At 49.1% G+C, this 12,095-nt stretch overlaps 1 long non-coding RNA gene across 1 annotated transcript; it reads left to right on the plus strand.

The window, feature by feature from the left end:
• The first annotated feature begins 598 nt into the window (after positions 1 to 598).
• LOC135442024 (uncharacterized) lies at positions 599 to 5,133 on the plus strand. The gene is made up of 2 exons (XR_010438601.1): positions 599 to 4,610; positions 4,973 to 5,133. It is a non-coding gene; the product is annotated as an uncharacterized LOC135442024 (long non-coding RNA).
• The last annotated feature ends 6,962 nt before the right edge of the window (positions 5,134 to 12,095 follow it).

Consider the following 12,095-nt stretch of genomic DNA (forward strand, 5'->3'; position numbering starts at 1 on the left):
GACTTACCTTTTAAGCTCAGGGGGTGGGGAGGGGAGGGGACAGGTGAGCCACCAACCAGGGGGGGGGGCGGGGTCTCAAGGGGCGAGGGACACCTAGGCAGGCCAATGACCTCTGGGCCTGTGGGGCATCCTTTGAACTCGACCAACCACACAATGCCTTTCCTGCAATGTTAAGCCTGATTGACAGGACTCACTCAGCAAGGGGGCGAGGGGGGAAGTGGAAGAGAGGTATTGCCACACCTGGGAGGTGACCTGAAAGTCTAAAGCAGGACATTACAACACACCGCAACACAAAATAACCGCCAAAGGCACAGGGGATTTACAGTAACAAAACAAACAAATGCAGTTTTTTTGAAATAACCACAACAGAAATGTGTTGGTGAGGGGAAACTGGGGAAAGAAGGAGAAGACAAGGAAAAGAGGGAGGAGAAGAGGGGAGATGGGTATAGCAACCGAATGCGGTGCTACATTTATCCTTCGAGGTCCAGCCGTCGAAAGCTCGCCAGGCCACTTGCGGGGAGATCTCGAAAGGCATGGCTGATCAGGACCCTGGTTATACTATCTTTAGTTTGGGGAAGGGGAATAGTTTCTTGGCCGAAACAAAGGTCTTCGGGGGAGAAAGAATAGGGGTGCACAAACCCAAGCCAGGCAAGGAGCGAGAACCATTGTTTTCATGGCCCAGTGCTCGCACCTGCATTTACTCTGGGCAGCTTTTCCTCCCCCCACTGCACATCTCCCCCGAGTTGGGGGGGTCAGTTCCAGTCTCTGTAAGAAGGGTGTGAGGGGGGTTTCCTTGCACAGGAGTTTCTTACCTTGGTTCCTTGATGAAGAAGCTTACATCTCTGCTTGTCTGTCACAATGGTTGAGGGTGGACGAGAGGGGTCTTCTCTTGGAAGAGGGACCACCCCAAAGCTCAAAGCAGCCAGGCCAGGAGGTGGGGAGAAAGTCCAGGTCCATTGTTCAGAAAAAGGGCAAGGTGCCCCTTCAAGTTCAGCGTGGCAAACAACACCTGTGGAAACACTGAGCTAAGAGGCACATGACTCCCCCTCCCACTGGCTCAACAGTTTTTAACTTTTTGGTGGTCTTTTCTTCACGACAATCATGAGGCAAAAATGAAGGATATTTCAGACAGACTCTCACACTCCGCATCATGCTTTTTACAAAAATGCATCAGCTTGGTGCAAATACACCAAGACGACAACCAAAGCATTGCTCCAGGTTCCAGCACAATTGCCACGGGGGATCTTTTTCATTTGTAAAGACAGAATTTGGCCTGGCATCCCTGCAAATGTCAAAGGTGGTCCATGCTGCATTGGAAGAATTTCATTGTTGTCACCTGATTCAAAATCATTGAAAGAGCAAAAACGTAAAGGGAGAAGATCATTGGAACAGTATAGTCCAAATTGTGATGGTGAGGTAAACACTTGGGACAAGGCTTGGAGAGTTGCCATTGCAATTTTCTCACCTCAGACAGCGTCAGGGATGGCCTTGACTCAATTGGACCACATGGGTTGCTGGTTGAGCAAACATGCTCGAGCCGTTTCTCTTGCACTGAGTGACATGTTAAAAGACATTGACAGTGTAAAACGGGCAACTCTTCAAAATAGAGCAGCAATCACTTATCTGCTGCTGGCACATGGATATGGATGTGAGGAATTTGAAGGAATGTGCTGCATAAATCTGACAGATCACTCAAAGTCAATTCATGAAAACATTAAAAGATAGAAGACAGTATAAAAAAGCTTGGGGAGCTCACTGGATCCTGGTTCGATGATGTGGTTGAATTTTTCGATCTTTCTCCTTTGTGGAAAGTGCTTTTAGAAATAGAGTTTTATATTTTAGTAGGACTTTTGGTTCTCATGCTCATTGTGCCATGCATCCTTTTGTGTGTGTGACAGGTCATGAATCGAGTCGCCAAAGAGGTGGTTTTGGTGCAAACAGAAGGGGGAGATGTCAGAACTCAGTACATCCCTCCCGGTGTCCGAGTTGCCAAGCACCCCACCAGGGAGCTTGGAGACCCTGGCATGCTGCCCAGAACACCTGGGGATTTGATTTTGACCCTTGGAGCAAGTTACCAGCTTTGTATGAGGACGTGAAAGTCACACAGGTTTGAATTGAGTAATGACAAAATAATCACAGGATGAAAATGTAGATTTTAGGATTTTTTGGTATGGGGGTTATGGGGACAAGATGGAGGAATCAGGGCATGTCTAGCCTTTCTTCTTGTTCTTTTTGTTCTCCATTTTCTGCTGTGATGTTGGCACTTTGGGATTGATTTAGAGTAGAAGTGCACTGTCTAAAATAGGTGATAGGTATTGGGAATTAAGTGTCAATATGATATACGTAGTTTGTAGTATAAAAAGACAACACCACCTTGGGAGCGGTCAGAGTGGTCGTGGCTGCCCTGCTGAGCAGACCTCGGCTGGGCAGAAAGAAAATTTTATAGATAAGAATTAATAAACAACCTCAAGACCAAAAAGTGAAGAGTCCAGACTCGTTCTTCAGTTGCACAGGCCGAAGCACAGACATCCTACGCATCTCGGGGCAGCAATTATCAATCAGCTACGCGAGAATGAACGAGATTCCCACTGTCCCTGCCTACTATCCAGCAAAACCACAGCCAAGGGAATGGGCTTGGCAGAATCAGCAGTATTGGAAACCCAAATTGCCCTAGAATTTTGGCAATAATTACAAACTGGCCAGAAGGTGAAAATTTTGGTCTCGCTGACAAAGAAGAATAAGAACAAGTGACACGGGCTGAAGAAGCTCCACCCTACAATCAACTGCCAGCAGAAGAAACACGCTGCGTTGTTCTCACTGATGGTTCATGTTGCATCGTAGGCATGAACAACAACTGGAGAGCAGCCATACGTGAATCATGATTTTAAAAATTTAAGATTTTAGCTGAGGATTAGAACCAATTCACATTGAAGTCAGATACACCAAAAATAGGACAATGATTATTAGATGCCTAAGCTAAAGCTAATTGTTATATTATGAGCTCATTTGTAGAAAAAAGTGGAGCAAGTGAACCATTAGAGGAACATATTGAAAGCAGTAGAACAATGCCCAGCACCTAGACTCTGTGTTAATCCATCACAAAGCAGGGGCCTTGGATTGTGCCAGAGGGTCACAGAGACCTGATGAAGACCTTCCTGACTTCATCCCTGGACCACTGGCCCAATTTGAGACCACCGACCCAATTCAAGAGAAGAATTGCACACACGTGAAGGACTAATAACGTCATTTTAATACAACGCGGGGATGGGAGGTGCTGGGGTTATGCATACGTATTATTTTGGGAAATGAACAGAAGGCAAAAATCCTTGTGTGGTGCAGTCATGCATTTTGAGAATGACTCCCCCGTGCTGCCCACCCACGTTATAAACATACAACTTTCTAACTTTAACTAGTTAGAGTCGTTGTCCTTGATCTTCAGTTTTAATGATTCAGTTAGCAAGCCAGCCAGGAGGAGACTCTGCTGGGCTGTGCGACCAGCTCAGGTCATGGACCCCCTTGGTGCACCCCCAGGATATTCCTGGAAGAGTGGGCTCTGCTGCACAGACTGTTCATCCAGCAGCAGACAAGGACGCCTGACTACTAAAACTCCAGACAAAATGGCATTGTAAAATTCAGGAATTTAGCGGGACTTTCTGTGAGTAGAAAATTGAAAATTTTCTGTTTTGTTTAAACATTGAAACAGTTTTAAACAGTGACCGGTAAGGCGTGGTCAGGAGAGGCCCTTTGGTAAGTCGTGGGAGATGTCCCACGTGCAACTTGTGCCTCTGTAGTGTGCTTGCAAGCTGAAGTTGCAGTTGAAATCTGGTTGCCAGCAGAAAGAGTTGTTGAACTGTTGTACTGAGCTCGGGCTTTTGGTGCTGCCATTTGTTTTGCCTTAGAGAGCTCAGTTTGCCACCAACTGGGGCTAGCAGTCGTAAGGGCAAATGCTGGTCTAAGGTTGTTATAACTGAGTTTGTGTGTGTGGAAATACCCCTTTCACAGTGAGTTTGTGTGTGTGGAAAGAAATACCCCTTTCACAGTGAGTTTGTGTGTGTGAACTTTCTAGTTTTGGGGAACAGCATTCACTGTGACACCTGGTGTTTGAGTATAACCATTCTTTCATAAGGCTTTGTGTTCAGGTGTTAACCAATCCTTTGCCTGTGGGACCTGGGAGGCGAGGATCCAACGCTGTAACACAGTGCCTTTGTGATCCCTCTCCTTGTGGAGTTTGCAAAGTTGCAACTTTGGATTCATCTGGTGTAGTGTGAGATTTTGCTGACTATTGTGTAAACGTTATAATTGTAACAAGCTGGTAATTTTTGTTGTGTGTCATCTGTGTTAAGCTATGTATTAAGCTTGAGCCTGAGTCAAAAGAGTTAAGCCACCTTTTTATAGGACTTTAACTTGAACCAGTGTTTGTGGGCTGTCAGAGCTGTAATAGAGAGAGCTTGTTATAAGTTGATTCCCAAGACTTGAGGTACAGGAGAGCTGTGTGGGTTTTTTCCCCTGCATTGTGGTAATTTGATTCTTGGGACTGTATAGCTCTGTTTGTGAGATTTTAAGATTTTGTTTGCAACAAGTGCAGCATTTTATGTGGAAAAACTAGTGTGGTGATTGTAGGAGGTAGGGCCTGGCGTTCAGAAGATGTTGTGATGTTATGGGAAGACAGGGCCCCTGCCCCGTTAGATAAGAAAGTTAACATAGGAATGTAGCCCCCTGAACCAGATGCCAGTAACTTTCCACTTGCCCAGTAACTTTCCATCCCTTACTAACCATAGATGGTAAAGACAGACCCCCACCTGACGTAGAAGCCCCCTAGACTATAAAACCCCACGAGAAGAGAGAATAAAGGCCTTTGATCCTCCACCATATTGGTGTCCGCGTGTTTCTTAGGCCTGAGCGACCCTGGGGAAGGGGGTCTACGTGCTGTCTCCCGAAAACAGGCCGCCTGCCTTGTATCAGAAGGCAACAGGTGATTTATGTGCATTAAAGCAAATTAAAAGAATTCCAGGAATTCCCCCCCGCCCCCATTTGTGGTGTTTGTGGGCATATCAGATTTTTTCTGTAACAGGGACAGCCTTTTTATTTATTTTATTTGTGGTTAGACAGATTAAAGGAATCCCTTTACCTTGGCAGTGGGAAAAGTGCATATTATATGTCTCTATGCAGATATAAAATACTATATGTATTTTGTTGTAGTGATTAGTAGGGCAGTATCAACATTTTAACAGTATGGTAAATGTAGTTTTGTAGTTAAAGTAGGAACTATGTATGTGGGATACTTTTCTAAGAAATGAATGAGGTACTTGCACCAGATAGCAGCCACAGGACACCTAAATCTTTCAGGGAAAGAGAATTTAGTGCTCTCTTATCAGAAGAAGCAAACTTCTTCCCACCTTGCTAAGCCATGAAGACGCCACTAAGGATTAGGAGGAAGAAGTTGACACTGACCAGACAGAATCCTTTGTTTGAATGGAATTTATGCATCATGTATGAGGTGTATGAATATGCAACAGGCTATTGCTTTCAATGGTTAATCCTCTGATAACGGGTGACCTTTTTTGGGCTTATTTTACCCAAAAAAGGTACCCGGTCCTCCATAACTTACTTCTTATTGTCTCACATTTTCCTACTTTAATTGTTCAAATTTTTATTACTTTAATTAAATTACTATTTTTCTGCCAATTTTATTACTATTAAACTTGAATTTTTTTTTTTTAAGTGAAGGGCGTTTTTCACAATGGAGGCATGAGAGGAAAAGTGGATTTAAGGGTCTTCACTTAGTTCTCATTATCCACCTCTGCGATTTTGGAGTTTTCTGTCAGAAATCTCTCCCTTCCCCCACTCATCCACAGAGTTTTGGGCAGTTTTCCCATTGTTGCAGTAAATTAAAGCAGTGTACTAATGCGCCTAATAAGGGGTAGGAAAACTGAGGGCTTTCCTCGGAGCCGGAGCCACCGGAGCCGCAGTGCCGGGAAAGCCGTGGAGAAGTTTGTTTGTTTTGTTTGTGTTTTCAGCTCAATCCCCCTCGGGCCCGGGCCAGTTCCAGGGCTGTTCCTCACCTCCGGCTCTGCCCTCACGCAGCCCGGGGGGCTGTGCCGTGTGCAGAGCCCGCCCCTGGCTGGGATTGGGCCATGGTGCCGTCAGTCGTGGTTGTGGCGCGCTGATTGGTGGGAGCGGGGCGGAGCAGGGCCCCGGTGGCGGGCTGAGGGCGGTCCTGGCGCCATTGTCGAAGTGTGTGTGTGAGCCCGCGAGTGGTGGCAGCGGCCGGAGCGCGGTGAGGCGGCGGCGGAGCTCGGAGGCGGCCGCAGCGCAGGTGGGAGCCGCGCTGGGTTGTGCGGGGGCTCGGGGCTGGCTGCGGGCCTCGGGGGCGGCAGGGGGCTCGGGCGGGTTCGTTGTGCCGTGTCCGGCCCGTGTTGCCGCTGGCGTGAGGGCGCTGCGGGAGCGGCTGCCCGCGGTCTCCTTGCGGCCGCTGCCTCGGCAGGAGCCGCTGCCGGAGCAGCGCTGGCTCGGCCCGGTTGCTGTGGCTGGGACAGAGGGGGCTGCCCCGTGCGTGGGGCTGTGCGGGGAAATTGCCGTGGCCGGAGGTTTGTGTGCCCAGAGGAGACAGAGGAGTCCTGTAAAAGTGACTTTATTGCTGTGATGCCGAATTTTGCCCCAAAAGGCGAGAATAACTGCCTAAGAGACTCAATTTAAGTCAGCATAGACAGGAGGTATTTTATTACGACGCGTCGGAGAAATCACAAAAGGGATTTCTAGCTATCTCATGACAGAAGCAAGCTTTTATACAGTCTTGGGTGCAGGGTTACATCATATTCATAAGAGGCATGGTGTGGGCGGAGACATCTATTTTGAGGATTATTCTTGGTGGTCCTTCGGTGCCTTCCTCATGGGCGAGGGTCTTCTGATGAGTCTTCCTCTTTAAACTTTTGAACTCCTATCCTAATATGGTCAATTCCCGGTGTACTTGGCTTGGTTCCCATGGCTTGGCACGGCTCTTAGGGTCAGTTTGACATTGGCACGGCTCTTAGGGTCAGTTTGACATTATTAGCTCTGATCATGCTTAGCTCGACAATTCCCTTATCCCTATCTCTCTTTATTGTTTGCCCTGCTTACCAAACTTCAAACAGAAGGATCCACCAGGATTGCTTCTGGATTAATGAATAACCTACCATACAGCATCATAAGCAATTCCTGAGGGTGGATGGGGGCGAATCCCCTTGTACCTAACATGAGACCACCCGCCGGTGATATGGGATATGGCACTAGTGTTAGGGGTTGCGTGAGTAGCTAATGGGATGGGAATGGGATAGGACTGCTCAGGGTTGATTTTCAGTCTGTGGCTCTGCCTAAGCATTTTGATAACAAAATTATGTTCTTGTGCAGTAGTAAAGTGCTGATCGGATGGGCAGTTTGGGGCTTCAGCTGAGCAGAGGGAGAGGCCGTGGGGCATTTGCCGTGCGCTCTCTGCCATTGTTGTAGTTCGCAGCCTCCTTTTTATCCTCATTTTCCCGGCCTCATCTCCCTCTCCCTTTGCCCACTGGCTGAGGTACTTGGAAGGTTCAGACTTCCCGATCCGCCAACTGCATGTCCTCGTTAATGTGCACCCCCACTTTTGTATAACAGCCGATATTCATGGCTCTGTTAAATCCTTGTTCTTCTGAAAGTTCAGGAATTTAGCGGGACTTTCTGTGAGCAGCAGTCCATGTTAATTAGTAACATTTATTGAAGCTGGTGGTTTCGCCCCTTATTTCCTTATCTACAAGTCCCTGGCCCCTCGCTCACCTGCTGAATGAGCTGCACACTCGAAATGTGGAGCATGGTAAAAAGATGAGAGTTGCTGCAGCACATCAGAGGAGAAACAGCATTCGTTTAACCCATGGTCTGCCAGGGAGCCACAAAACCGTGTCCCATTCCCATCCTTTTCACGTTTGGACCAATACATGAGCTGCTTTTTTGTTTCTGGTGTTATTTTTTTTTTAACCACTTTTCCTTTGTCATCTATTTGCCAACAGCAGTTTGAGCCATTTAATTTTCTACAAACTCCTCCTTTTTCTGCTAACAGATGATCTGATCCCATCCCATGGTAAAGGGCTGTGTTCCTCATTTCAGTGGATTGGTCGGCAGGAATATCAGGAGCTGGAGCTGTCTGGTTGGTTATTATTGCAAGGGCAGCTTGTAATCTAATGATGCCAGTGAAATGAGAAATGGATTCTGTGGCTCCTGATATGAATTGGTTCAGGTTCCCAGGGCCTGGTCCATGGTGTTGTAGGATTTGTTCTGGTAGCCTTTCAGCTTTTCCCCATTTTTGGCCGCTCTCTCCAGCCAGGGCTGCATCAATTGACTGCTTTTCTCTAATTCAGTCATCAAATCCTTGGATTCCCAACTGATTTCCCTGAATTTTTGGTAGCAAAATAATCCCCAGTGCTGTAATATACCCTATATAACACAGACAGTGCCAGCACATGTTGGAGTGGGCAGAGGGATGATTCCCCTCCATTTATTTATAGTGAAGTTTTCCCCAAATTCTCCTTTTGTTGTTTCCTTTTGCAGCTTCACCCGTTTGTGTTGCAGGGTCAGATATCCTCCCCCTGGGCTCTGCCTTGAGCTGTGCAAATTCCATCAGTGCCAGCAGGCAGAGCTTGGGGTGAGGGGCAGAGGGAATCAGCCCAATTCCTGCCCCAGGCAAGAGACCCAGGTACCTTGTCCACACTTTGCCCAGCAGTGTTCATTTGCATTTCTAAAGCTCCTCTGCAGGCTACCTGGAATGAAGCTTCTCTTCCAGGGCAGCCATCTGGTGAGTCCCATGAGGCCCCCTCAGAATCTGCTGTTGTTAAAAGAACTATGAACTATTTACCAGTTAAAAGTATTACAGTTAAAGCTCTTCAGTTTTGCAAAATAGAACATCAACGCGAACATGGAAAAACTCAGACCAAAACGTGATTCTCACACTTCTGTCCCAAACCTACCTGACAATATAAAGTGGGAATATTATGTAAATTTTTTCTCATGTTGTAGTTTTGTCATTGAAACAATCTCTTTAGTGTTAGAGAGTCAAGGCATTCCTTGGTTCTGGCCAGGATGTGCAACAGAAATAATTTCTTTCACAAATAGCCCAGCTGTGCAGAGAAAATCATTCCATGCCATGTGAGTTTTACTGGATTTTTCCTAAACTTTATGTAGTCTGAACCAATCTAAATGCACTACTTTAATGTTCATTGCTTCCAAGTTGTGTAAGTTTTTCGAGTTTGGTTTCCTGTTGGACCCGGATTTCTTCCCTTCTGATTAGAATTCGGTCTCCTCACTCCTGGATTTCCTTCTCAGCCTTTTCCAGCCCAGGTGTCTCCAGCTCTGCCGGGGCAGTGTCTGGGGTAGCTGTTGGTTGCTGTTTGCTGCTGGGCAATGTTGATGTTTTGTTGCTGGTCGTTATCTCTGTGGGTGTCTTTTGTGCTGTTCCCAGTCTGTTGGGATGTTAAACTCATCTCCATTGAGTGGTGTAACATCCCTTAAATAAAACCTTTAAAATTCCTTTCCCCAAGGCAAAGACAAACCAAGCCTGAGCAGAGAAATAAGGTTTAAAAGAACCAAACTCGGTACATTTTGCAGCAGTGCAATGGCAGGCAGCCCAGAGTGTGGGTGTGAGTGAGCCCCAGAGTGGAATTGTGCCCTGGTGTTCCCCAGCAGCTGTGGCAGTGCAGGCCCAGGCAGCGCTGAAGCTGCAGCAGTGGCAGCAAGGCTTGGCCCCAGTGGCTGGAGATGGCAGAGGAGGGTGGCCAGGATTGCAGAGGATTCCAGGGGAGGATCTGTGGGCAGGCGCAGGGGCTTGGCCCGCTGTGGAGCCCTGGCTGCTGCTGCGTTGCCTTCAGGGCAGGCTCAGGGGCGGCCTCCCATCCTCCTGCTGCGGGCGGGAAGTGCAAATCTCCGGGGCTTCAGAGCCCTTGAGGCCAGGCTGAGGGGTCCCCCCGTGTTGAGCTGTGCTGGCGGCTGTTTCTGGCCTCAGGGACACTTGGCATGGGCCCCTTGGCCACCAGTGGTGCTGCTTTGCACTCCTTAGGCAGGAGCCGATGTCCTGGCTGGGTGTTGGCAGCAGCAAAGTGCCAGGGCAGGCTCTGTGCCAGCCCAGCTTGCTGTGGGAGAATATGCCTTGATATCTGCTCCAGTGGTTGCTGAAGCAGTGAGAATTGCTTTTGCCCCCCTGTTAGGTGCCATGGTGTCAGCAGAAGATATTGAAGCCTTCCTGCTCAGGGCATTTCAGTGCCAGGCTCTCACAAGCACCCAGAGCTGCGCGGGTTGAGCTGAGCATGGGGCGGTGACCTGCGCTGTGTCTGATTCCCCTTCCTTCCCTCCCCTGGAACAGGGTGTTGCTTTTAGACACCACTTGTCCTGGTTGCTTCAGAGTGCTTTGGAGAGACTCCATAGCTAATTTTCCCTCTTTCCCTGGGGCTGCCCACACTTCTGGGTTCACCTCAGCATAGGCCTGGCCAGACATTTGACACAGAGGTACAACAGAACTGGCCTCTGTATCACCTTTTATAATATTAATTTGTGTTCTGAGTTTAGTGATCAAATCCCTTCCCAGTAAATCATTATAGCAATTAGGAGTAAATAAAAATTCATGCATTTCAAACCCATCTCCCAGATCTACTTATAGTGGTTGAGTAAAACCATACATCTTTCCCACTTTTCCCACTTATCCCCTCTGTAATCACACGTATTTTTAGCATTTTTCCCCCTTCAATCTAAGTTTCAGAGTGGATTGAGAGGCCCCTCTGTCCATCAGGAAATGCCTCCTCTCAATGCAGACCCACCTGAATGTTCTCAAGGGCTGCAGTGTGGAGGGTCCCTGGTGTGATGGGAGCTGTGACAGCCCTGGCAATCCATGTCCATCAAGGGGTGGACTTGCTGGTGCTGAGGGTGCTGCTGTCTGTGCTTGCAGTGTCCTTGTGCCCTGCAGCTGGAGCCCTGGTTCCTTGCCAGGGGCTGTTTGGGTGGGCTCTCCCCTGGCGAGGAGGGCAATGCCTGTGCCAGGTGCTTGTGGCCGAGCCCGTGCCCTGGGTGCTGGGGCCCCCTTGGGCCCTGGGGTTGATCCCTCAGGGGCTGTAGGAACTGTGCCCTGGCCTTTGCCTTCAGCTTGGCCTTTTGCTGCTCCCTTCTTGCACTCACCTGCTGCGCTTTGTGCCCAAGTGCTGCAGGGCCTTCTTGTGCCCCTCCTGCAGCCCCCTCAGTGCCTGTGGGTGCTTGTCTTGCTTTACAAGAGAGGTGTCTGCTCGGGAAGGCAGAAAAAGCCTCTCTTGGAATGGAGAATGCAAACCCCCTCCCTCTTAATTTTTAGACTAGTGAAATGAAGGGGCTCTCAGGCAAAGATATGGGAGTAGGAATACCAGTTCTTTACTAGTGTGTATAATAAAGCAAACAAACAGCAACAGCTGCGGCACTGACAGCAAACAGAGCCCGGAGCCAGTCCCGGCCTTTGGGCTGCGGCGCTTTCCCCTTGGGTGCAGTTCCGGGCACGGCCGGCAGGGGCGCTGGTGGCTCCCGCGGGGCGGGGCAGGGCATCCCTCCCATGGGAACCTCTCTGAACGGAAATAGAGCAATCCCTTCATCTAATCTTTCACTTTTTTCCCTTCTATGGCCTTTGTCCCGTGTTTTGGGAAAGAATTTGGAGAGGGCTGCCTTTTAACTGAGCTCCTAGTGTTTCAATAAGGTGCTTCGTCTAGAGAGAGAGAGAGTTTCCCTGAACAGCCGGAGCTGTGGTTACCAAGGGGACGTAACTCAGAGCAGGACGGGGTCAGGGGAGGATATCCCGCCGAGGCTCGGTGGGAGTGTGGGCAGGGTCTGCTGCCGGAATCGGCAGAGGGGGATCTTCCCGTGGAGCCCGAGGCGGAGCGTGGGCAGCCCCCAGATGGCTGATGGCGGCTGATCCGGCAGCTCCCGGCAGAGCAAAGGCAGGTGGGAGAGCCCGGCAGCAGCGGCGGTGCCCAGCGCAGGTGGCACGGGCAGGGCAGGCGGGGATGGGATGGCTGGGACCCCCCCTGGGTGCGGTTGGCGGGTGAGCTCGGAGCAGGGGGCAGGAAGAGCAACCCCCATCTTGCCCA

This window comes from Zonotrichia leucophrys, unplaced genomic scaffold (genome assembly GCF_028769735.1).
Source record: "Zonotrichia leucophrys gambelii isolate GWCS_2022_RI unplaced genomic scaffold, RI_Zleu_2.0 Scaffold_870_20532, whole genome shotgun sequence".
Lineage (NCBI taxonomy): Eukaryota > Metazoa > Chordata > Aves > Passeriformes > Passerellidae > Zonotrichia > Zonotrichia leucophrys.